General features: G+C 36.8%; 1 non-coding gene across 1 annotated transcript; it reads right to left on the bottom strand.

The window, feature by feature from the left end:
• Window positions 1-1665: 1665 nt before the first annotated feature.
• Window positions 1666-1737, bottom strand: TRNAG-CCC (transfer RNA glycine (anticodon CCC)). The gene has a single exon. It is a non-coding gene; the product is annotated as a tRNA-Gly (tRNA).
• Between the last annotated feature and the right edge of the window lie 23203 nt (window positions 1738-24940).

Genomic DNA, 24940 nt, shown 5'->3' with positions numbered 1-24940 from the left:
ATGTCTCCCCTCTATCCGCACCCCAGTCCCACTCTTTGCGCTGGCTGTGTTTGTCTGCCGGCTACCTGGGCCCACCCTCTGTGCTGCAAGGGTTGTGCGCGCTGGCTGGGGTTGTCTGCCCCATCACACTAGGCTACCTGGGCCTGCCCTCTGTGCTGCAAGGATTGTGTGCGCTGGCTGGGTTTGTATGCCACACCACTCGGTTCCCGGAGCCCGAACCCACTGTCTGTTTGGAGCCACAGTCCATGAGCTGTTAATGGGCTGAGAAGTACAGCTTTCTCTGTTTACTGCCCTCCAAGTCCCTGCTTTGCCTGGTTTTGGAAGACTTCCCAGCTCCCCTTTGGGCCTGCCCGTTAGGGAGTTTCCCTGTGTGTGGGAACTCCTGTTTCAGGGTTCCTTCCCTCTCTTGGGGCACAAGCTACTGCCCAAAAGTTCTCCATCTTTTCCCTTTTTATGTCTCTCTCATCTCTCCTACCTCATTTCAAGGAGCTTAGCCTGTCCCCCTGGAGGCCTGCGGTCTTCTGCTGTCGCCTAGAGGTTGCTTTGTAGGAGTTGTTCCATATCTTGATGAGTTTTTTATGTATTTGGGGGAGGCTGGCAATCTCCCTGTCTTACTCCTCCACCATCTTCTCTGTGCTCCCAAAACCAGATAATTTTATAGAAGAGTTCTTCCAAATACTTAAGGAAAATATTCCAATTTTGGGCAAGATCTTCCAGTTTCTCATTTTATGAGACTAGTTTTGATATCAACACTACAAAGGAACAGTACAAGAAAGGAAAAGGAAAAGCCTATTTAACTTATGAATATAGATATATCAAGTCTAAAAAAGTTGTAGAAAACTAAATCTTACAGTGTCCTAAAGTCCAATATGCCATTGTCAAGCAGGGTTTATTCCATCAATGCAGGTAATTTCATAGTAGGAAATCTCTCCATGACATTTACTACTTATTAGAATAAATGAAAAAAAAAACATAAGATTATCACTGTAAATACAAGAGTATTTGACAAAAAGTCAACTTTTTTTTTAATTGAAAACTTTTAGCAAACTGTGACTGGAAGGGAACTTCCTTAATCTGAAAAAAGGGAAACAACAAAAATCATACAACAGTGTCTTAAAAGAGGAAATGTTGGAAGTATTGTCTCTAAAATTAGAAAAAGGCAGTGAGACCCACAATCACCATTTCCTATTCATAGTTTAAATCAGCAAAAAACAAGAAAAATTAATGATTTGCTAAGCGCTTCCCTGGTGGCTCAGGCAGTAAAGAATCTTCCTGCAATGGGGGAGACCTGGGTTCGATCCCTGGGTTGGGAATTTTCCCCAGGAGGAGAGCATGGCAACCCACTCTAGTATTCTTGCCTGGAGAATCCCCATGGACAGAGGAGCCTGGCAGGCTACAGTCCATGGGGTCGCAAAGGGTCAGACATGACTGAGCGACTAAGCACAATCACAGCACAGAAGAATACATAAAACTGTCATTATTTTCATATGATTTGTCTCTATAAGACAAATCTTGAAGAATGTACAACTAGTTATTAGAGATACTAGGAGAGTTTTGTAAGTTTTTTGTAGTTTTTAATGTTTATTTTTATCTGTTTATTTATTTGGCTACACTGGGTCTTCATAGATGCATGCAGGATCTTTAATTACAGCATGTGGATTCTAGTTCCCTGACCAGGCATTGAACCTAGGCCCCTGCATTGGGAGTGCAGAGTCTTAGCCACTGGACCACCAGGGAAGTCCTGGTATCATTTTTAAATTAAAGTATAGTTAATTTACTATGTTATCTTAGTTTCAAGTGTACAACAAAGTAATTTGATCATACGTTTACATATATATATATATATATATATATATATGATTTTTCAGATTCTTTTCCATTATAAATTGTGACAAGGTATTGAGTAGGTCCTTGCTGATTACCTACTTTATATATAGTAGTTTGTATATGTTAACCCCAAACTGCTGATTTATCTCTCCCCCACTACCACTATCCCCTTTGTTAACCATGAGTTTGTTTTCTATGTCTGTGAGTCTATTTCTGTTTCATGAATAAGTTCATTTGGTATCAGTTTTTATATTCCACCTATAAGTGGTAACATATGATATTTGTCTTTCTCTGTCTGGCTTACTTCATTCAGTATGACAATCTCTAAGTCCATCCATGTTTCTGCAAATGGCATTATTTCATTTTTTATGGCTGAGTACTATTCTGTTGTATACATGTACCACATCTTCTTTATCCATTCTTCTTGTCAATGGACATTTAGGTGACTTCTGTGTCTTGGCTACTGTAAATAATGCTGCAATGAACATTGGGATGCATGTATCTGAGTCATTTCCCAGGCAGGTTGATAAGAAGTCTAGGGGTCCCCAAGGAGAGAGGAGTCTGGAATTCTCAAGAAGGAAGAAAGGACAAACTTTTTTTTCTTTCCTCTACATTCCTTAGGATTATATAACAATAACGCATCCTGCCTGAGGATAGTCTCTGGAGTAAACCTTCTGGCTAATCCAGTTATCTTAAAATGTAAATTATGGGAGTAGGTCTGGTCTTTACAAAGGATTATATAACAATAATGTATCCTGCCTGAGGACAGTCTCTGGATTCATCCTTCTGGCTAATCCTGTTATCTTAAAATGTAAATTATGAAAGTAGGTCTGGTGAGGTCTTTACAACATCCAGACACTCTTTGGATTCATTGGAGAGTATATAACTCCATTGCTAACACTAGAAAGGGGGTACTCTGTCTGTCCCCTTCCGATGTCTATGTCAGAAGCTTTCTCTATCTCCTTTATACTTTAATAAAAAATTTATTACACAAAAGCTCTGAGCGATCAAGCCTCGTCTCTGGCCCCAGATTGAATTCTTCTCTTCCGGAGGCCAAGAATCCTGGCATCTTTTCGAGGTTCAGCAACAACCTTTCATCTCTTTTTGAATTAAAGTTTTAATCTCTTCAGGATACATGCCCAGGAGTAGGATTGTTGGCTCATATGATAACTCTATTTTTGGTTAAGTAAAATTTAGTGACACCTGATAGGATTCAATAAGAATACAGCATCATCTCTGTGTCAAAGGTGCATAATATATACCTAATCATGAAGAAAATAGAAAAACCCAAATCAGGGAACATTCTGCACCATAACCATTCATTAATCTTCAAATACAGCAAGCTTATGAAAGTCAAGGAGAGACTGGGAAACTATTCCAGACAGAAAAAAAAAAAAAAAATCTAAGGAAACCAATAATTCAGCACATGATACTGCACTGGGTCATTTTGCTCTAAAGAAAGATATTAGAAACCTGGAGAAATTTGAATTGGATCTGAGGATTAATGTATTAAAGATGATTCCCTAATTTTAATGGTACTTGTGTAAAAGAACGCCCTTTGCTTTTATGAAAACACACTAAAATATTGACAGCTGGCAAAGCATCTTGTTGGCAACTTGATCTCAAATAGGTTAGAAAAAACATCTTTGTACTGTAATTTCAAGTTTCATGTGAGATTGAGATTGTTTCAAAATAAAAAGGAAAGGGAAAAATAACTCCATGAACAGATTTAACAACTGATTAAGGAGTTAAGAAAAAATTAGTAATCCGGAAGAGAAGTTAGAAGAAATGATACAGAAAATGTTAGTCACTCAGTCCTGTCTGACTCTTTGCAACACCATGGACTGACTGTAGCATGCCAGGCTCTTCTGTCCATGGGATTCTCCAGGCAAGAATACTGGAGTGGGTTGTCATTCCCTTCTCCAGGGGATCTTCTAGACCCAAGGATCCAACCTGGGTCTCCTGCATTGCAGGCAGATTCTTACCATCTGAGCCAAAGTGTCAGGCAGAAGGGAAAGTAAGAGAATGGAGAACTCAGTGAGAATGTCTAGCTCATGCTTAATTGGATGACAAGTGGAAAAGACACAGAATGCGACAATAAAGACATAATAATAGAGATCTACTAGAACTGATGACTATGTCAATGAACAGATTCAGGAGGCCCCACAAATTTAAAATAGGACAAATAAATAAATAATTAACAAGAGTCATTACAGTGAAAATAAAGAGGTATCATCAAAAGATATTAGAAAATTAAAAGACAAACCACAGACTAGGGAAAATATATACAAAACATAAAACTTACAAAGGAATGATATCTGGACTATGTAAAGAAGTAATAACCTCAATAATAAAGTAAAAACAACCTAAATAAAAACATGCAAAATATTTTAACAGATAACTTATAAATGCAAATATAGAAATGAGAGACAAGCACATTAAAAAGCACAAAACATCCCTACCTTGGCACATTTGGTGGTAAGCCTCAATAGGGACCCACACTTCTCCAAAGCAGCTCCCACCTCACTACACTTGCTGAGCAGTCTCAGTCAGATCCAGCCCCTCCTCTCTCAAATTGGCTACCATAATAGCAGACCTGGTGGGCAGCCACATTTGGGTCCAAAGAGGCTCTCATGCTACCACACCCAGCGAGTAGCCTCAAGAGTTCTGGCACACTCCCAAAGCAACTCCCACCATGCCACACTTACTGGGTGAACTCAGACAAGACTAGTGACCCCTCAGAGTGGCTTTCACTCTGTAACACCTGGAGGGCAGAGTCAGCTAGAATTGTGTACATCCAAAGTGGTTCCCACCCAGGGAGCCAACCCAGCCAACCAGCACACCTGCACTGCTGTTGGCCAGGCCAGAAAGCCCTCCAAACAGGAGTCAGTAACACCCACAAGTCCATCCACAACAGTCATGGTTTAGTCTCACATCCAGCTGGCTTGGTTGTCAGCCCCACTCACAAATGCACCTGCGGCAACTGTGGGACTACCACAACAGGAAGGTACATGTAGTCTACACAGGTGATATTCTGGGAGAGCCTGGCTCTGGTGACCAGAAGAGACTGCTTTTCTGGACTACACAGGAAACATTCTACATAAGTCCACTCCTTCAAGGCTAAGATAAATAGATACACAGAAACCTTATACATGGAAACAGTTAGGCAAAATGAGGAGACAAGACAATATGTTCCAAATGAGAGCTAAAGACAAATCCTAAGAAAAGAAACTAAACAAAATGGACACAAGTCAGGAAGCAACATGGACATGGAAAAACAGATTGGTTCCAAATAGGAAAAGGAGTACGTCAAAGCTGTATATTGTCACCCTGCTTATTTAACTTATATGCAGAGTACATCATGAGAAACGCTGGGTTGGAAGAAGCACAAGCTGGAATCAAGATTGCCGGGAGAAATATCAATAACCTCAGATATGCAGATGACATCACCCTTATGGCAGAATGTGAAGAGGAACTAAAAAGCCTCTTGATGAAAGTGAAAGAGGAGAGTAAAAAAGTTGGCTTAAAGCTCAACATTCAGAAAACTAAGATCAAGGCATCTGGTCCCATCACTTCACGACAAATAGGTGGGGAGACAGTGGAAACAGTGTCAGACTATTTTTTGGGCTCCAAAATCACTGCAGATGGTGATTGCAGCCATGAAATTAAAAGACGCTTACTCCTTGCAAGGAAAGTGATGACCAACCTAGATAGCATATTAAAAAGCAGAGACATTACTTTGCCAACAAAGGTCCATCTAGTCAAGGCTATGGTTTTTCCAGTGGTCATGTACGGATGTGAGAGTTGGACTGTGAAGAAAGCTGAGCGCTGAAGTATTGATGCTTTTGAACTGTGGTGTTGGAGATGACTCTTGAGAGTCCCTTGGACTTCAAGGAGATTCAGCCAATCCATCCTAAAGGAGATCAGTCCTGGGTGTTCATTGGAAAGACTGATGTTGAAGCTGAAACTCCAATACTTTGGCCACCTGATGCAAAGGGCTGACTCATTTTAAAAGACCCTGATGCTGGGAAAGATTGAGGGCAAGAGGAGAAGGGGATGACAGGATGAGACAGTTGGATGGCATCAGCGACTCGATGGACATGGGTTTGCATAGACTCCTGGAGTTGGTGATGGACAGGAAGGCCTGGCGTGCTGTGGTTCATGGGGTCGCAAAGAGTTGGACACAACTGAGTGACTGAACTGAACTGAACTGAAGCAGAGGGGATGCCCTATCACACACCTGATTCTAGCACAAGTCAATCTCCAGTCCAGTTCCTATCAAGATGATAGCTTCCAGCACACCATGAGGAAAGTTATGACTTGTGTTAACATCAAATCCAGCTCTCCCACCAAAGGCACTGGGCACAAACAATCTGCATAGCGATGCTTCTACTAAGGACATCCCCTTAAGAACACAACAGGTAACTGTTTCACCTAAATTCATAGAGACAGAGAAAGTTAAGCAAAATGAGAAAATAGAGGAACTGGTCTCAACTGAAAAGGAAGAGAAAACCCCTGCAAAAAATAAAACAGAAATAAACAATCAGATAAAGAATTCACAGCATTAGTAATATGAATGTTAATTGAATTAGGGAAAAGAGTATATGAATACAGTGAGAATTTTAAAAGTAAAGAGAAGATAAAAGAAGGAATTAGAAATGAAGAATACAATAACTGAAATGAAAAACACACTAGAAGGAATTAATAGCAAACTAAGTGACACAGAAGAACACATATGTAATCTATAAGATAGAATAGTAGAAAATTTTACCAAATCAGTAAAGCAAGAATAAAAACAAACTTTAAAAAGTGAGAGCAGTTGAACAGATCTTTAGGATAACATGCAGCATACAATCATTCACATTATAGGGGTCCCAGAAAGAAAAGAGAGAGAAAGGAGGGTCAAAAGTACTGGATGAAATTATGGCTATAAACTTCCCAAACTTGAGGAATGAAACAGATATCCAGATACAGAAACACAGAGAACCCAAACAAGAGGAATCCAAACAGACTAACCCAAAGATAAATCATAATAATGGCAAAAGTTACAGATAAAAAGAAATTATAAAGGCAGGAAAAGAAAAACAAGGTCATATACAAGGGAACCTCCATAAGACTATGTGCTGATTTTTCAGCAGAAACTTTTCAGGCCAGAAGGGAGTTGCATGATATATTCAAAGTGATAAAAAGGAAGGAAAAAAACCCCTGCAAACTAGGTTACTTTACCCAGTAAGAGTATTATTTAGGATTGGAGAGATAAAGAAATTCTCAGATGAGCAAAAACTAAAACAATTAAGCAATACTAAACCTACCCTAAATGAAATGCTAAAGGATCTTCTTTAAGTGGAAAAGATATTGTTATAACAAGAAGTAAAAATCCATAGGAAAGGAAAAATACCACCAAGAAAGACAAATATATAGTAAAATCTGAGGATCAACCACTTAAATAAACTAGTACAAAGCTCAAAAAACAGAAAGTTGTCATTGTAACTGTAACTAGAATAAACAATGAAGTGATAAACATGAAGATATAAAATAAGACATTGAAAACACAAAATGTGTATGAAGGAAGTAAAAAGTATAGATCTTTTAGAAAATATTTTAACTTAAATGACTACCAATTTAAACCTAGATATAGCTATGGGTCAACATATATGAACTTCGTGGTAAGCAAATAAAAAACTATAATAGAACACAAAATCTAAAAAGAAAAGAAAATGCTGCTGCTGCTGCTGCTAAGTTGCTTCAGTCATGTCCGACTCTGTGCAACTCCATAGACGGCAGCCCACCAGGCTCCCCCTACCCTGGGATTCTCAACGCAAGAACACTGGAGTGGGTTGCCATTTCTTTCTCCAATGCATGAAAGTGAAAAGTGAAAGTGAAGTTGCTCAGTCATGTCCTACTCTTAGCGACCCCATGGACTGCAGCCCACCAGGCTCCTCCATCCATGGGATTTTCCGGGCAAGAGTACTGGAGTGGGTTGCCATTGCCTTCTCCGAAAATAAAATGAGCATGGTAATAAAAGAAAAATCATCAAACCACAAGGGAAAATAAAAAGAAGAAATGAACAGAGAAGAAATCAAAAGCAACTGGAAAACAAGTAACAAAATAGCAATAAGTACATACCTATCAATAATTACTTTAAATGTCAATGGACTAAATGCTCCAATCAAAAGATATAGGGTGTCTGATTGGCTAAAAAATAAGACCCATCTACATGCTGCTTATAAGAGGCTCATGCCAGTGTTAAAGGCACTGACTGAAAATGAGAGGATGAAAAAAGATATGCCATGCAAATATAAGCAACAAGAAAACAAGGATAGCAATACCCATATGAGAAAAGATAGACTTTAAGCCAAAGTCTATAAAAAAGTCTAAGAAGGTCAGTATATAATGATCAATGGATCAATACAAGAAGAGGGTATCATACTCATTAATATATATGTAACCAATATAGGAGCACCCAACAATATATAAAGGAAATATAAACAAACATAAAGAGATAAACTGATAATATATACTAATAGTGCTAAGTCACTTCAGTCATATCTGACTCCTAGCAACCGTAAGGATAGTAGCCTGCCAGGCTCCTCTGTCCATGGGATTTTATAGGCAAGAATACTGGAGTGGGTTGCCATTCCCTTCTCCAGGGGATCTTCTCGACCCAGGGATTGAACCCAGGTCTCCCTCACTGCAGGCAGAATCTTTACCATCTGAACCACAAGGGAAGCCCCATACTAATAGTGGGGGACTGTAAACCCTACTTACATCAATGGACAGATCATCCAGACAGAAAAACAATAACAAAACTATATGAAACTAGAAATTGATTATAGGAAGGGAAAATGGAAAAGCATAAACATGTGGGGACTAAAGATGCTGCTAAAAGCCAGTGGATCAATAAAAAATCAGAAATTACCTTGAGACAAATGAAGATGGGAACACGATGCTCCAAAACCTACAGGATGCAGTAACAGCAGTTCTAAGAGGGAAGTTAGAGATACAGGCCTTCTTCAGTAAACAAGAAAAACCACTAACAATCTAATTGACTACCTAAAGGAATTATAAAAAGAAAAACCAATTGGGTCCAAAATCAGTAGAAGGAAGGAAATAATAAATATCAGAGAGTAAATAAGCACCCGCCATCCAAAACACGAAAGATCAATGATAACAAGAGCTAGCTTTTTTGTAGTTGTTATCTTTTTATTTTTTTCCTTTTTTCTTTTTTCTTTTTTTTTTTACAAACCCTTGTGTCGAGGGCTGACTTTCTATAGATCGCAGGGAGGGAGCTGCTCTGCTATGAAAGAAACCTCCACCCAGAAGCAGGTCATCTAGGCATGGTTTAACACTAGGTTCCCCACAAATGTGTGGTGTGTGATGGGTGAGGGGTCAGCCGCCTTTCTGGCGGTGCCCCATGTCCCAGGACTAAGGGCTCTCTGCACCGGACCCCAGTCCCAAGGGGCCAGTGTGGCAGCCTACCTGCGGGACAGCGGGGAACCGGCTATCAAGATCAACTCAGTCTTTGGCAGCGCTGCCGTATCCTTCCGCCTGGGCAGGATTCTCATTTAGAGGCTGCTGCTGCTGCTAAGTCGCTTCAGTCTTGACTGATTCTGTACGACCCCATAGGTGGCAGCCCACCAGGCTCCTCTCTCCCTGGGATTCTCCCAGGCAAGAATACTGGAGTGGGTTGCTATTTCCTTGTCCAAAGCATGCATGCATACTAAGTCGCTTCAGTCGTGTCCAACTCTGTGTGACCCCATAGAGAGCAGCCCACCAGGCTCTTCTGTCCACAGGATTCTCTAGGCAAGAATACTGGAGTGGGTTGCCATTTCCTTCTCCTGATTTAGAGGCATTCAGTCATAATCACACAGATGGTAGCTTTGCCCCTTTGACTCCTCAGTCAAGCACATACCCAAACGTCTGAACCTGCAGTTCCTCTAGTACTGAGCAGGATTACTATGGCAACAACACATTATCAGTAGGGTAAAACTAACCTGTCTCAGGAGGGTCTAATCCCAGCTCACCTTCCCTATTAGTGGGTGAACAATCCAATGCTTGGTGAGTTCTGCTTCACAATGATAGGAAGAGCAGATATTGAAGGATCAAAAAATGACATCACTATGAACACTTGGCTGCCACAAGCCAGTTATCCCTGTGCTAACTTTTCTGGCATATCTTGCTTAAAACCCCAAAGGGCAAAAGGATTGTGAGACCCTGCTTTCACAGTCTATATTCCTACTGAAAATAAAGATCAAGCGAGCTTTTGCCCTTTTGACCCCACGACCACCAAGTCACTGAAAAAAATGATCAGAGTAGTGGTATTTCACTGGCGGCAAGGCTGGCAGACCCCACTCTACTCCCTCATGGGGACGGGGTGGGGGTGGGGGCGCTGAAGGCCTCCCACTTATTCTACACCTCTCACATCTCTTGACCATGTCAGGCTAGAGTTAAACTCAACAGGGTCTTCATTCCCTGCTGATTCCACCAAGCCCATTCCCTTGACTATGGTTTCGCTGGATAGTAGGTAGGGATAGTGGGAATCTCGTTTATACATTCATACAAGAGCTAGCTTTTTGAGAAAACAAGCAAAGTTGATAAACCTTTAACCAGTTTATCAGGAAGAAGAGTAAGAGGACTCAAATAAAATAAGAAATGAATGAGGTAATAAGTAACAACTGATACTACAGATTAAAAAATCATAAGAGAATATTATGAATAGTTATATGTCAACAAATTGGACAACTTATATGAAACGGATGAATTTTTAGAAGCCTACAACCTGCCAAGACTCAATTAGGAAAAAACAGACAAGCTGAACAGACTGATCACTAGTAGTGAAATTGAATTTTAATTGAAAAATCTCTAAGTAAACAAGAGTCCAGGAAGAGAAGTCTTCACAGTGAAATTCTACCAAGCATTTAAAGAAAAAAAACAAACAACAACAAAAACAAACAAACAAAAAAGAAAAAACAACACCCAATATTTTCAAACTATTCCAAAAAATTTAAGAGGATGCTGCATTCCAATTCATTCTCAGTTCAGTTCAGTCGCTCAGTCGTGTCTGACTCTTTGCGACCCCATGAACCACAGCATGCCAGGCCTCCCTGCCCATCACCAACTCCCGGAGTTTACCCAAACCCATGTCCATCGAGACGGTGATGCCATCCAACCATCTCATCCTCTGTCGTCCCCTTCTCCTCCTGCCCTCAATCTTTCCCAGCATCAGGGTCTTTTCAAATGAGTCAGCTGTTTGCATTAGGTGGCCAAAGTATTGGCATTTCAGCCTCAACATCAGTTCTTCCAATGAACACCCAGGACTGATCTCCTTTAGGATGGACTGGTTGCATCTTCTTGCAATCCAAGCGACTCTCAAGAGTCTTCTGTAACACCACAGTTCAAAAGCATCAATTCTTCTGTGCTCAGTTTTCTTTATAGTCCAACTCTCACATCCATACATGACCACTGGAAAAACCAGAGCCTTGACTAGACAGACTTTTGTTGGCAAAGTAATGTCTCAGTTTTTTAATATGCTGCCTAGGTTGGTCATAACTTTCCTTCCAAGGAGCAAGTGTCTTTTAATTTCATGGCTGCAATCACCATCTGCAGTGATTTTGGAGCCCAGAAAAATAAAAGTCAGCACTGTTTCCACTGTTTCCCCATCCATTTGCCATGAAGTGATGGGACCAGATGCCATGATCTTAGTTTTCTGAAATTTGAGCTTTAAGCCAACTTTTTCACTCTCCTCCTTCATTTTCATCAAGAGTACCTTTAGTTCTTCTTCACTTTCTGCCATAAGGGTGGTGTCATCTCCATATCTGAGGTTACTGATATTTCTCCCGGCAATCTTGATTCCAGCTTATGCTTCCTCCAGCCCAGCATTTCTCATGATATACTCTGCATATATGTTAAATAAGCAGGGTGTCAATATACATTCTATGAGTACACAATTAACCCTGATTTTTTTAACATTAATTTATTTTTAATTAAAGGATAATTGCTTTATAATATTGTGTTGGTTTCTGCCACGTGTATGCATGCTCAGTTGCTTCAGTTGTGCCCAAATCTTTGTTACTCTGTGGACTGCAGCCTGCCAGGCTCCTCTGTCCATGGGATTCTCCAGGCAAGAATACTCGAGTAGATTGTCATGCCCCCCTTCAAGGGATTTTCCTGACCCAGGAATTGAACCTGTGTCTCCTGCATCTTCTGCATTGAAGGCAGATTCTTTATTGTGAGCCACCTGGAAAGCCGAGTTTCTTCCATATATCAACATGAATCAGCCATAGGTATACATATGTCCCCTCCCTCATAAACCTCCCTCCCACCTCCCACCCCATCCCACCCTTCTTGGTTATCATAGCACCCCAGTTTGAGTTCCCTGAGTCTTACAGAAAATTCCCATTATTTTACATATAGTAGTGTATGTTTTCATTCTATTCTCTCTATTCGTCCAACCCTCCTGGGTCCATAAGTCTGTTGTCTATGTCTGAGTCTCCATTGCTGCCCTGCAAATAGATTCATCAGTACCATCTTTCTATATATATGCATTAAACTATGATATTATTTTTCTCTTTCTGACTTACTTCACTCTGTATAATAGGCTCTAGGTTCAGCCACCTCATTAGCACTGTTTCAAATACCTTCCTTTTATGGCTGAGTAATATTCCACTGTGTATATGCTCCACAGCTTTTTTATTCCATTCATCTATTGATGGACATCTAGATTGCTTCCATGTCCTAGTTATTGTAAATAGTGCTGCAATGAACACTGAGCTACATGTGTCATTTTCAACTATGGTACCCTGATATTAAAACTAGGCAAAGATATTACAAAAATGAAAATTACAGGCCAGTATTTTAGATAAATATGGATACAAAAATCCTCAAAAAAATATTAGCAAACTAAATCTATATGTAAATGAACCATATGCCATGATCAAATGAGATTATTCGGGACTCAAGGATGGGTCAATATTTGCAAATGAATTAATGTGATACAACACAATAACAATAAGTAAAAAAATCATATGATCATCTCAACAGATGCCGAAAAAGCATCTGAGAACATTGAACAGCTATTTATGATAAAAGCTCTCAACAAAGTTGGTATGGGGGAACATATCACAACATAAATAAAGGTCATTTATGACATACCCACAATTTACATTATACTCAATTGTGAAAATCTGAAAATTTTAATTTAAAATCGGAAACAAGACACAGATGTCCACTATCACCACTTCTATTTAACATAGTATTGGAAGTCCTAGCCATCAGTGTCAGAGAAGTAAAAGAAATTAAAAGCATCCAAATTGGAAGGGAATAAGTAAAACTGACACTATTCACCGATGACATAATACTATATATAGATAAAAAACCCTAAAGTCTCCACCAAAAATTATTAGAACTAATACGTGAATCCAGTAAACTTGCAGAATACAACATTAACATACAGAAATCTGTGGCTTTACTATACATTAGTAATGAAATATCAGAAAGAAAAAGCAAGAAAACACATCATAAAAATTAAAAACCTAGGGATAAATTTAACCGAGTAGGTGAAGGATCTATACTCTGAAAGCAATAAAACATTGATGAAGGAAATAGAAAGATACCCATGTTCTTGGAGTGGAAGAATTAATATTGTTAAAATATCTATACTACCTGAAACAATCTACCTGGTATTCTAATGCATTCCATACCAAAATAGCCATGAAATTTTTGACAGAACTAGAAAAAATAATTCTAAAAATTTTATGGAATCTCAAAAGCCTCCAGATAGCTAATGTGATCTTGAGCAAAAAGATCAAAGCTGAAAGTATCACCCTCCCTGACTGCAGACTACAACATAAAACTATAGTAATCAAAACGGTATGGTGTTGGCACAAAAACAGACAAATATCAGTGGAATAGAATAGAGAGCCCAGAAATAAGTCAACACATACATGGGCGAATAATATATGACAAAGGAGGCAAGAATATACAGTGGAGAAAAGATAGTCTCTTCCATAAGTGGTGCTGGGAAAACTGACAGCTATGCATAAAAGAATGAGATTGAAACATTTCCTTACACCATAAATAAACACAAAATGAATTAAAGACCTAAATATAAGGCCTGAAACCATAAAACTCCTGGAAGATAGCACAGGCAGAACAGTCTTTGACATAAATTGTAGCAATATATATTTTTTGATCTATCTCCTAAAGCAAAAGAAAAAAGCAAACATAAATAAATGAGATCTAACTAAACTTAAAAGCTTTTGCACAGTAAAGAAACTATTGACAAAATGAAAAGACAACCTATTGAATGAGAGAAGATATTTACAAATGATATGACCAATAAGGAGTTCATTTTGAAACTATATAAAAAGCTCATAATTATATATATATATATATATATATATATATATATATATATATATATATATCAAAAAACTCCAACCTGATTTTAAAAATGGGAAGAATACAACGGGAATTTGCTGTATATTTGCTGTATAATGGGAATACTCTGGGAACTCAAACTGGGGCTTGATAACAACCTAGAGAGGTGGGATGAGGAGGGAGGTGGGAGGGATACTCAAGTAGGAGGGGACATGGGTCAACCTATGACTGATTCATGTTAATGTTTGGTAGAAACAAATGCAATACTGTAAAGCAATTATCCTTCAATTAATAAATAAAGCAAGAAATACAAATGGGCAGAATACCTGAATAGACATTTTCCAAAGAAGACAGATGGCTAACAGGCACATGAAAAGATGCTCAACATCACTAATTAATAGAGAAATCCAAATCAAAACACAATGAAATATTGCAAAAATGCTGCTGTATATATATGTATTATATATAGAACATATATTGTATATGTATGTATTATATATATAATGGAATATTATCCAGCCTTGAAAGTGAAAGTCACTCAGTCATGTCTGACTCTTTGCAACCCCATGTATATAGCCCACGGAATTCTCCAGGCCAGAATAGTGGAGTGGGTAGCCTTTCCCTTCTCCAGGGGATCTTCCCAACCCAGGGGTCAAACCCAGGTCTCCCGCATTGCAGGCAGAGGCGGATTCTTTACCAGGTGAGCCACAATTAGGCCCAAGAATACTGGAGTGGGTAGCCTATCCCTCCTCCAGCGGACCTTCCCAACCCAGGAATCAAACCAAGGTCTCCTGCTTTGCAGGCAGATTCTTTACCAACTGAGCTATCAGGAAAGTCACGTGAGTGGACCTAGAGACTATTATGTTTAGTGAAATCAGTCAGACAAGGGGACAAATACTGTTTTATCACTTATGTGTAGTATCTAAAAAATAAAACAAATAAATGGATAATAAAGAAACAGACTCATAGTTATAAAGTACCAACTAGTGGATACCAGTGGGGAGAGGAAAGAGGGAGGGACAAGATAAGAATATGGAATTAAGAGATACAAACTAGTGTATAAAATACATAAGCAACAGGATATGTTGTATAACAGGGAAATACAGTCATTACTTTGTAATAATTTTAAATGGAGTATAATCTACAAAAATATTGAATCACTATGCTGCACATGTAAAACTAATATATTTAAATCAATTATACTTTAATACAAAAATAAACAAAAGCAAATCAAAATCACAATGAGATATCAACTCATGTCTGTCAGAATGGCTATTGTCAGTAAGACAAAAATAACAAATGTTTACAGGACAGACTATGGAGAAAAGGAACTCATTCACTCTTGGAATGTTAATTGGTACAGTCACTATGAAAAATCTTATGGAGGTTCCTTAACTTATTAAAAATAGAATTACTATACAATCCAGCAATTCCACTTCTGGGTGTTTACCCAATGAAAATGAAAACAGTAATTCAAAACCCTTATGTTCACTGCCACATTATCTACTGTAGTCAAGATATGGAAACAGCCAAAGTGTCCATTGATACAAGAATGGATAAAGATATATATGTAGTGTATAGAACCACATGGTTCTATACATATATATATATATATATTGCTTATATATATATATATATATATATAGTGCTTAGTCACCCCGTTGTGTCTGACTCTTTGCAACCCCATGGAATGTAGTCTGGCAGACTCCTCTGTCTATGGAATTTTTCAGGCAAGAATACAGAAGTGAGTTGTCATTTACTCCTCCATGGGATCTTCCCAATCAAGGGATCAAACCCCTCTTGTGTCTCCTGCATTGGCAGGTGGATTCTTTACCACTGCACCATCTGGGAAGCCTCATATGATATTACTCAGCCACAAAAATGAATGAAATCTTGCCATTTGAAATAACATGGATGTGCCTAAGGGTATACACTAAGTGAAATAGGTTGGACAGAGAAAGACAAATATAATACAAGTTTACTTGTATGTGAAATCTGAAGAGCAAATCAAATGAACAAAAGTAAACAGAAACAGATTAATAGACGTAGGGAACAACCTGGTGTTTGCCAAAGAGAAGGGGAGTTGAGGAACTGATGAAACAGATGAAGAGGATTAAGAGGCACAATCTTCCAGTTATAAAATAAATAAGTCATGAGACTATACTATACTAAATAGAGAATATTGTCAATAATATTGTAATAACTATAAATAGTGACAGATATTAATAGCAATTAGGCTTATCCTAGTGATCATCTAATAGTGTATATAAATGTTCAATCACTATGTTGTACAAATGAAACTAATATAACATTGCATGTCAATTATAAAGAGTTTTTTAAATCTATAAATGGGATATAATGTACAAAAAAATCATGATTACAGCTAATGCTATGTATATAGTATGATACATATAAAAGTTGTTTAAACTGTAAGTTTTGAGTTCTTGTCACATGAGAAGTATTTTTTCTTTTTCTCTTTTTTGCATCTGATAAGAAAATAGATGCTATCTGAACTTATTGAGATAATTATTTCACTGCATATGTAAGTCAAATCATTATGCTTTAAGCCTTAAACTTAGAGTGAAGCATATAAATTTTATGTCAGTTTTATGTCAATAAACAGGAAAAGAAAACTGAAGAAAAAATCTTGTAAAAAGTATGACTCATAATATATCCAAGTAAAAAGAAAGTAAATTTTGAAAGTATGCAGCATTATTATCAAAAATGCAAATCAAAACTTCAGTGAAATACTGCTACATATCCACAAGAATAGAAAAAATCTAACAAAAATAAAGCAACTATTAGAACAATAATTCACATAAATGAATTTAGTAAGAAAATATTTTTTAAATTAGTTGTATTCTACAAGCAAGTAGAAAGTCAAAACTTTATCAAAATGCAAATATATTAAATATTTAATGGCTAGGAATTGGTGATGGACAGGGAAGCCTGGCGTGTTGCAGTCCACAGGGTAGCAAAGAGTCAGACACAACTGAGCAACTGAACTGAACTGAATGGCTAGGAAAAAAATCTGATAAAAGACATCTAAGATACATACAATAGAGACTTTAAAATATTGATAAGATGAAGATTTAAATATCATATTTATTGGATTAGAAGACTCAATTTTGTTAAGATTGTAAGTCTTCCTAAACTGATCTATAAATTTCATGAGAACCCAATCATACAACAATTCTAAAATTTATGTGGAAATGCAAAACACTTAGAATAATCTAACATATTTTAAAAAGGAAAAATAGGAGGACTTACTTGACTTTATTTCAATATTAAATATAGACTTAAAGTAATAAAAACAGTTGATAGTGATGAAAAAGACACAGATAAACAGAAAATAGAGAGTACAGAAACACATCCATACATCTTTTGTCAATGATCTTTTACAAAGGTGCATGATGATTCAACGGAAAAAGGCAGAACTTAACAAATAGTTTTAGATAAATGAGATACAAATCTAGAAAAATAAATATCTACATCATGCAGAAATTTTAACATAAAATAGATCATAGTAAAAGAGTGAAAATTGTAAAAGGTAAATATAAAACAAATCTTCATGGCTTTGAATTAGCTATGACAAAATGCACAAGCCACAAAAGATAAAATATAAATCTCATATCATCAAAGTTTAAAATTTTTGTCCTTCAGATAGTGCCATTCAAGAAAGTGAAAAGCGAACCCACAGAATGGGAGAAAATATTTGCAAATCATATGTCTAATAGGGAATATATATCAATAATATATAAATAATACAACAATAAAAATTACAAATAACTTATTTTTAAAATGGGTCAAGGATTTGAATAGATGTTTCTCCAAAGGAGACACATAAATGGCCAAAGAGAAAAATGAAAACATTCTCAACATCAATAATTGTTAAGAAAATGCAAATCAAATCCACAATTAGATATCATATCATACCCAACAGGATGGCTATTATATAATATAAATATATATATACAATATTTTATATATATGTATAAATTCATAATTTATTCATAAATTATTGGTGGCAATGCAAAATGGTATAACCATTTTGTCAAACAACCTAATACTTCCTCAAAAGTTAATACATACAGTTACCATATGATTCAGTATTTCCACTCTTATGTAAATATACAAGAGAAATGAAAACTCATGTCCACATTCAGACTCATATGAAAAAGTTCATAGCAGCATTATCCATAGTAGACAAAAGAAGAAAACTAACCCAATCTCAATGAACTAATGAATGGATAATGGATAACCAAACGCAGCATATCTGTACAATGGAATATTAAGCCATAGAAAAGGATGAAATATTGATGCACACTTCAACATGCCTAAACCTTGAAAATATGCTAAGTGAAATAAACCCACATGTCATATGATTACACTTATTGACAGGAAATGGTAAGGGTGCAGGATTTATGTTTGAGATGATCACAGTGTTACAGAATTGACTGTGGTGATAAATGCTTAATTCTGAGTATACTAAAAGTCAATAAATTATATATTTTAATGGGTGAGTTATGTGATATGTGAATTATATTTCAATCAGTTCAGTCACTCAGTCGTATTCGACTCTGCGACCCCATGAACCGCAGCATGTCAGGCCTCCCTGTCCATCACCAACTCCCGGAGTCCACCCAAACCCATGTTCATTGAGTCAGTGATGCCATCCAACCATCTCATCCTCTGTCGTCCCCTTCTCCTCCTGCCCTCAATCTTTTCCAGCATCAGAGTCTTTTCAAATGAGTCAGCTCTCCACATCAGGTGGCCAAAGTATTGGAGTTTCAGCTTCAACATCAGTCCTTACAATGAACACCCAGGACTGATCTCCTTTAGGATGGACTGGTTGCATCTCCTTGCAGTCAAAGGGACCCTCAAGAGTCTTCTCCAACACCACAGTTCAAAAGCATCAATTCTTCTGTGCTCAGCTTTCTTTATAGTCCAACTCTCACATCCATACATGACCACTGGAAAAACCATAGCCTTGACTAGACGGACCTTTGTTGGCAAAGTAATGTCTCTGCTTTTATGCTGTCTAGGTTGGTCATAACTTTCCTTCCAAGGAGTAAGTGTCTTTTAATTTCATGGCTGCAGTCACCATCTGCAGTGATTTTGGAGCCCAGAAAAATAAAAGTCAGCACTGTTTCCACTGTTTCCCCATCCATTTGCCATGAAGTGATGGGACCAGATGCCATGATCTTAGTTTTCTGAAATTTGAGCTTTAAGCCAACTTTTTCACTCTCCTCCTTCATTTTCATCAAGAGTACCTTTAGTTCTTCTTCACTTTCTGCCATAAGGGTGGTGTCATCTCCATATCTGAGGTTACTGATATTTCTCCCGGCAATCTTGATTCCAGCTTATGCTTCCTCCAGCCCAGCATTTCTCATGATATACTCTGCATATATGTTAAATAAGCAGGGTGTCAATATACATTCTATGAGTACACAATTAACCCTGATTTTTTTAACATTAATTTATTTTTAATTAAAGGATAATTGCTTTATAATATTGTGTTGGTTTCTGCCACGTGTATGCATGCTCAGTTGCTTCAGTTGTGCCCAAATCTTTGTTACTCTGTGGACTGCAGCCTGCCAGGCTCCTCTGTCCATGGGATTCTCCAGGCAAGAATACTCGAGTAGATTGTCATGCCCCCCTTCAAGGGATTTTCCTGACCCAGGAATTGAACCTGTGTCTCCTGCATCTTCTGCATTGAAGGCAGATTCTTTATTGTGAGCCACCTGGAAAGCCGAGTTTCTTCCATATATCAACATGAATCAGCCATAGGTATACATATGTCCCCTCCCTCATAAACCTCCCTCCCACCTCCCACCCCATCCCACCCTTCTTGGTTATCATAGCACCCCAGTTTGAGTTCCCTGAGTCTTACAGAAAATTCCCATTATTTTACATATAGTAGTGTATGTTTTCATTCTATTCTCTCTATTCGTCCAACCCTCCTGGGTCCATAAGTCTGTTGTCTATGTCTGAGTCTCCATTGCTGCCCTGCAAATAGATTCATCAGTACCATCTTTCTATATATATGCATTAAACTATGATATTATTTTTCTCTTTCTGACTTACTTCACTCTGTATAATAGGCTCTAGGTTCAGCCACCTCATTAGCACTGTTTCAAATACCTTCCTTTTATGGCTGAGTAATATTCCACTGTGTATATGCTCCACAGCTTTTTTATTCCATTCATCTATTGATGGACATCTAGATTGCTTCCATGTCCTAGTTATTGTAAATAGTGCTGCAATGAACACTGAGCTACATGTGTCATTTTCAACTATGGTACCCTGATATTAAAACTAGGCAAAGATATTACAAAAATGAAAATTACAGGCCAGTATTTTAGATAAATATGGATACAAAAATCCTCAAAAAAATATTAGCAAACTAAATCTATATGTAAATGAACCATATGCCATGATCAAATGAGATTATTCGGGACTCAAGGATGGGTCAATATTTGCAAATGAATTAATGTGATACAACACAATAACAATAAGTAAAAAAATCATATGATCATCTCAACAGATGCCGAAAAAGCATCTGAGAACATTGAACAGCTATTTATGATAAAAGCTCTCAACAAAGTTGGTATGGGGGAACATATCACAACATAAATAAAGGTCATTTATGACATACCCACAATTTACATTATACTCAATTGTGAAAATCTGAAAATTTTAATTTAAAATCGGAAACAAGACACAGATGTCCACTATCACCACTTCTATTTAACATAGTATTGGAAGTCCTAGCCATCAGTGTCAGAGAAGTAAAAGAAATTAAAAGCATCCAAATTGGAAGGGAATAAGTAAAACTGACACTATTCACCGATGACATAATACTATATATAGATAAAAAACCCTAAAGTCTCCACCAAAAATTATTAGAACTAATACGTGAATCCAGTAAACTTGCAGAATACAACATTAACATACAGAAATCTGTGGCTTTACTATACATTAGTAATGAAATATCAGAAAGAAAAAGCAAGAAAACACATCATAAAAATTAAAAACCTAGGGATAAATTTAACCGAGTAGGTGAAGGATCTATACTCTGAAAGCAATAAAACATTGATGAAGGAAATAGAAAGATACCCATGTTCTTGGAGTGGAAGAATTAATATTGTTAAAATATCTATACTACCTGAAACAATCTACCTGGTATTCTAATGCATTCCATACCAAAATAGCCATGAAATTTTTGACAGAACTAGAAAAAATAATTCTAAAAATTTTATGGAATCTCAAAAGCCTCCAGATAGCTAATGTGATCTTGAGCAAAAAGATCAAAGCTGAAAGTATCACCCTCCCTGACTGCAGACTACAACATAAAACTATAGTAATCAAAACGGTATGGTGTTGGCACAAAAACAGACAAATATCAGTGGAATAGAATAGAGAGCCCAGAAATAAGTCAACACATACATGGGCGAATAATATATGACAAAGGAGGCAAGAATATACAGTGGAGAAAAGATAGTCTCTTCCATAAGTGGTGCTGGGAAAACTGACAGCTATGCATAAAAGAATGAGATTGAAACATTTCCTTACACCATAAATAAACACAAAATGAATTAAAGACCTAAATATAAGGCCTGAAACCATAAAACTCCTGGAAGATAGCACAGGCAGAACAGTCTTTGACATAAATTGTAGCAATATATATTTTTTGATCTATCTCCTAAAGCAAAAGAAAAAAGCAAACATAAATAAATGAGATCTAACTAAACTTAAAAGCTTTTGCACAGTAAAGAAACTATTGACAAAATGAAAAGACAACCTATTGAATGAGAGAAGATATTTACAAATGATATGACCAATAAGGAGTTCATTTTGAAACTATATAAAAAGCTCATAATTATATATATATATATATATATATATATATATATATCAAAAAACTCCAACCTGATTTTAAAAATGGGAAGAATACAACGGGAATTTGCTGTATATTTGCTGTATAATGGGAATACTCTGGGAACTCAAACTGGGGCTTGATAACAACCTAGAGAGGTGGGATGAGGAGGGAGGTGGGAGGGATACTCAAGTAGGAGGGGACATGGGTCAACCTATGACTGATTCATGTTAATGTTTGGTAGAAACAAATGCAATACTGTAAAGCAATTATCCTTCAATTAATAAATAAAGCAAGAAATACAAATGGGCAGAATACCTGAATAGACATTTTCCAAAGAAGACAGATGGCTAACAGGCACATGAAAAGATGCTCAACATCACTAATTAATAGAGAAATCCAAATCAAAACACAATGAAATATTGCAAAAATGCTGCTGTATATATATGTATTATATATAGAACATATATTGTATATGTATGTATTATATATATAATGGAATATTATCCAGCCTTGAAAGTGAAAGTCACTCAGTCATGTCTGACTCTTTGCAACCCCATGTATATAGCCCACGGAATTCTCCAGGCCAGAATAGTGGAGTGGGTAGCCTTTCCCTTCTCCAGGGGATCTTCCCAACCCAGGGGTCAAACCCAGGTCTCCCGCATTGCAGGCAGAGGCGGATTCTTTACCAGGTGAGCCACAATTAGGCCCAAGAATACTGGAGTGGGTAGCCTATCCCTCCTCCAGCGGACCTTCCCAACCCAGGAATCAAACCAAGGTCTCCTGCTTTGCAGGCAGATTCTTTACCAACTGAGCTATCAGGAAAGTCACGTGAGTGGACCTAGAGACTATTATGTTTAGTGAAATCAGTCAGACAAGGGGACAAATACTGTTTTATCACTTATGTGTAGTATCTAAAAAATAAAACAAATAAATGGATAATAAAGAAACAGACTCATAGTTATAAAGTACCAACTAGTGGATACCAGTGGGGAGAGGAAAGAGGGAGGGACAAGATAAGAATATGGAATTAAGAGATACAAACTAGTGTATAAAATACATAAGCAACAGGATATGTTGTATAACAGGGAAATACAGTCATTACTTTGTAATAATTTTAAATGGAGTATAATCTACAAAAATATTGAATCACTATGCTGCACATGTAAAACTAATATATTTAAATCAATTATACTTTAATACAAAAATAAACAAAAGCAAATCAAAATCACAATGAGATATCAACTCATGTCTGTCAGAATGGCTATTGTCAGTAAGACAAAAATAACAAATGTTTACAGGACAGACTATGGAGAAAAGGAACTCATTCACTCTTGGAATGTTAATTGGTACAGTCACTATGAAAAATCTTATGGAGGTTCCTTAACTTATTAAAAATAGAATTACTATACAATCCAGCAATTCCACTTCTGGGTGTTTACCCAATGAAAATGAAAACAGTAATTCAAAACCCTTATGTTCACTGCCACATTATCTACTGTAGTCAAGATATGGAAACAGCCAAAGTGTCCATTGATACAAGAATGGATAAAGATATATATGTAGTGTATAGAACCACATGGTTCTATACATATATATATATATATATTGCTTATATATATATATATATATATATAGTGCTTAGTCACCCCGTTGTGTCTGACTCTTTGCAACCCCATGGAATGTAGTCTGGCAGACTCCTCTGTCTATGGAATTTTTCAGGCAAGAATACAGAAGTGAGTTGTCATTTACTCCTCCATGGGATCTTCCCAATCAAGGGATCAAACCCCTCTTGTGTCTCCTGCATTGGCAGGTGGATTCTTTACCACTGCACCATCTGGGAAGCCTCATATGATATTACTCAGCCACAAAAATGAATGAAATCTTGCCATTTGAAATAACATGGATGTGCCTAAGGGTATACACTAAGTGAAATAGGTTGGACAGAGAAAGACAAATATAATACAAGTTTACTTGTATGTGAAATCTGAAGAGCAAATCAAATGAACAAAAGTAAACAGAAACAGATTAATAGACGTAGGGAACAACCTGGTGTTTGCCAAAGAGAAGGGGAGTTGAGGAACTGATGAAACAGATGAAGAGGATTAAGAGGCACAATCTTCCAGTTATAAAATAAATAAGTCATGAGACTATACTATACTAAATAGAGAATATTGTCAATAATATTGTAATAACTATAAATAGTGACAGATATTAATAGCAATTAGGCTTATCCTAGTGATCATCTAATAGTGTATATAAATGTTCAATCACTATGTTGTACAAATGAAACTAATATAACATTGCATGTCAATTATAAAGAGTTTTTTAAATCTATAAATGGGATATAATGTACAAAAAAATCATGATTACAGCTAATGCTATGTATATAGTATGATACATATAAAAGTTGTTTAAACTGTAAGTTTTGAGTTCTTGTCACATGAGAAGTATTTTTTCTTTTTCTCTTTTTTGCATCTGATAAGAAAATAGATGCTATCTGAACTTATTGAGATAATTATTTCACTGCATATGTAAGTCAAATCATTATGCTTTAAGCCTTAAACTTAGAGTGAAGCATATAAATTTTATGTCAGTTTTATGTCAATAAACAGGAAAAGAAAACTGAAGAAAAAATCTTGTAAAAAGTATGACTCATAATATATCCAAGTAAAAAGAAAGTAAATTTTGAAAGTATGCAGCATTATTATCAAAAATGCAAATCAAAACTTCAGTGAAATACTGCTACATATCCACAAGAATAGAAAAAATCTAACAAAAATAAAGCAACTATTAGAACAATAATTCACATAAATGAATTTAGTAAGAAAATATTTTTTAAATTAGTTGTATTCT

This window comes from Dama dama, chromosome X (assembly GCF_033118175.1).
Source record: "Dama dama isolate Ldn47 chromosome X, ASM3311817v1, whole genome shotgun sequence".
NCBI lineage: Eukaryota > Metazoa > Chordata > Mammalia > Artiodactyla > Cervidae > Dama > Dama dama.
Note: the sequence above shows the minus strand (reverse complement) of the source record. Positions and strands in the feature narration are given on the sequence as shown.